This window comes from Salmo salar, unplaced genomic scaffold (assembly GCF_905237065.1).
Source record: "Salmo salar unplaced genomic scaffold, Ssal_v3.1, whole genome shotgun sequence".
Lineage (NCBI taxonomy): Eukaryota > Metazoa > Chordata > Actinopteri > Salmoniformes > Salmonidae > Salmo > Salmo salar.
In genome coordinates this window covers 172,501-175,000 of record NW_025548960.1, presented here as the reverse complement: position 1 = coordinate 175,000, position 2,500 = coordinate 172,501, and the positions used below count along the sequence as shown (strand labels likewise).

The 2,500-nt window shown below is 44.2% G+C and overlaps 4 non-coding genes and 4 pseudogenes across 4 annotated transcripts; all 8 read left to right on the top strand.

Annotated features, from left to right (window-relative positions):
• The first annotated feature begins 9 nt into the window (after positions 1–9).
• Positions 10–128, top strand: LOC123734309 (5S ribosomal RNA). Its single transcript, XR_006764608.1, has one exon. It is a non-coding gene; the product is annotated as a 5S ribosomal RNA (ribosomal RNA).
• Positions 129–267: 139 nt separating this feature from the next.
• On the top strand, positions 268–386 carry LOC123734538 (uncharacterized; annotated as a pseudogene).
• A 409-nt stretch (positions 387–795) lies between these two features.
• On the top strand, positions 796–904 carry LOC123734560 (uncharacterized; annotated as a pseudogene).
• A 139-nt stretch (positions 905–1,043) lies between these two features.
• On the top strand, positions 1,044–1,162 carry LOC123734985 (5S ribosomal RNA). The gene has a single exon (XR_006765170.1). It is a non-coding gene; the product is annotated as a 5S ribosomal RNA (ribosomal RNA).
• Positions 1,163–1,301: 139 nt separating this feature from the next.
• On the top strand, positions 1,302–1,420 carry LOC123734709 (5S ribosomal RNA). Its single transcript, XR_006764893.1, has one exon. It is a non-coding gene; the product is annotated as a 5S ribosomal RNA (ribosomal RNA).
• A 139-nt stretch (positions 1,421–1,559) lies between these two features.
• LOC123734308 (5S ribosomal RNA) lies at positions 1,560–1,678 on the top strand. The gene has a single exon (XR_006764607.1). It is a non-coding gene; the product is annotated as a 5S ribosomal RNA (ribosomal RNA).
• Positions 1,679–1,817: 139 nt separating this feature from the next.
• Positions 1,818–1,936, top strand: LOC123734507 (uncharacterized; annotated as a pseudogene).
• A 409-nt stretch (positions 1,937–2,345) lies between these two features.
• LOC123734568 (uncharacterized) lies at positions 2,346–2,461 on the top strand (annotated as a pseudogene).
• Positions 2,462–2,500: the final 39 nt, after the last annotated feature.

Sequence of the window (2,500 nt, the reverse complement as noted above, 5' to 3'; positions counted from 1 at the left end):
TTGTTTCTCGCTTACGGCCATGTCAGCCTGGGTACGCCCGATCTCGTCTGATCTCGGAAGCTAAGCAGGGTCGGGCCTGGTTAGTACTTGGATGGGAGACCGCCTGGGAATACCAGGTGCTGTAAGCATTTTGTCCACGAGGGTGTGCTCTTGCACTATTTCATCAGCAACACTGCCTTGTAGTAAGCATTTAATGATGAATTGACTAAATGTCTGTTTTATCAGACTCACTTTGACTATATATGTTGTAGCAAGAGATTATTTCTCGCTTACGGCCATATCAGCCTGGGTACGCCCGATCTCGTCTGATCTCGGAAGCTAAGCAGGGTCTGGTCTGGTTAGTACTTGGATGGGAGACCGCCTGGGAATACCAGGTGCTTTAAGCATTTTGTCCACGAGGGTGTGCCCTTGCACTATTTCATCAGCAACACTGCCTTGTAGTAAGCATTTAATGATGAATTGACTAAATGCAGCTTCCTGCCTTTTTAATAGGATCAAATTTCCTTGTGTTTTCAATTAGCATCTGCCTTGTATTTATAAGACAAACAAGAATATTTTTGCTGAATGCAGCTTGTGTGTGCTTTATGCTCCTTTGCCCTGTTCAAATGATGAAAGGAAATAAAGTTTGTATTTTATCCAACTACCTGTGCTAAAAAGTGATGGGAACAGTGTTTGTAATTTCTTCTACTTTTTCAGTGACACAAAGTTCAAGCTGCTTATCTAATTGGTGAAAATGCAATGTCTGTTTATCACACTCACTTTGACTATATATGTTGTAGCAAGAGATTGTTTCTCGCTTACGGCCATATCAGCCTGGGTACGCCTGATCTCGGAAGCTAAGCAGGGTCGGGCCTGGTTAGTACTTGGATGGGAGACCGCCTGGGAATACCAGGTGCTGTAAGCATTTTGTCCACGAGGGTGTGCTCTTGCACTATTTCATCAGCAACACTGCCTTGTAGTAAGCATTTAATGATGAATTGACTAAATGTCTGTTTTATCAGACTCACTTTGACTATATATGTTGTAGCAAGAGATTGTTTCTCGCTTACGGCCATATCAGCCTGGGTACGCCCGATCTCGTCTGATCTCGGAAGCTAAGCAGGGTCGGGCCTGGTTAGTACTTGGATGGGAGACCGCCTGGGAATACCAGGTGCTGTAAGCATTTTGTCCACGAGGGTGTGCTCTTGCACTATTTCATCAGCAACACTGCCTTGTAGTAAGCATTTAATGATGAATTGACTAAATGTCTGTTTTATCAGACTCACTTTGACTATATATGTTGTAGCAAGAGATTGTTTCTCGCTTACGGCCATACCAGCCTGGGTACGCCCGATCTCGTCTGATCTCGGAAGCTAAGCAGGGTCGGGCCTGGTTAGTACTTGGATGGGAGACCGCCTGGGAATACCAGGTGCTGTAAGCATTTTGTCCACGAGGGTGTGCTCTTGCACTATTTCATCAGCAACACTGCCTTGTAGTAAGCATTTAATGATGAATTGACTAAATGTCTGTTTTATCAGACTCACTTTGACTATATATGTTGTAGCAAAAGATTGTTTCTCGCTTACGGCCATGTCAGCCTGGGTACGCCCGATCTCGTCTGATCTCGGAAGCTAAGCAGGGTCGGGCCTGGTTAGTACTTGGATGGGAGACCGCCTGGGAATACCAGGTGCTGTAAGCATTTTGTCCACGAGGGTGTGCTCTTGCACTATTTCATCAGCAACACTGCCTTGTAGTAAGCATTTAATGATGAATTGACTAAATGTCTGTTTTATCAGACTCACTTTGACTATATATGTTGTAGCAAGAGATTATTTCTCGCTTACGGCCATACCAGCCTGGGTACGCCCGATCTCGTCTGATCTCGGAAGCTAAGCAGGGTCTGGTCTGGTTAGTACTTGGATGGGAGACCGCCTGGGAATACCAGGTGCTTTAAGCATTTTGTCCACGAGGGTGTGCTCTTGCACTATTTCATCAGCAACACTGCCTTGTAGTAAGCATTTAATGATGAATTGACTAAATGCAGCTTCCTGCCTTTTTAATAGGATCAAATTTCCTTGTGTTTTCAATTAGCATCTGCCTTGTATTTATAAGACAAACAAGAATATTTTTGCTGAATGCAGCTTGTGTGTGCTTTATGCTCCTTTGCCCTGTTCAAATGATGAAAGGAAATAAAGTTTGTATTTTATCCAACTACCTGTGCTAAAAAGTGATGGGAACAGTGTTTGTAATTTCTTCTACTTTTTCAGTGACACAAAGTTCAAGCTGCTTATCTAATTGGTGAAAATGCAATGTCTGTTTATCACACTCACTTTGACTATATATGTTGTAGCAAGAGATTGTTTCTCGCTTACGGCCATACCAGCCTGGGTACGCCATCTCTCTGATCTCGGAAGCTAAGCAGGGTCGGGCCTGGTTAGTACTTGGATGGGAGACCGCCTGGGAATACCAGGTGCTGTAAGCATTTTGTCCACGAGGGTGTGCTCTTGCACTATTTCATCAG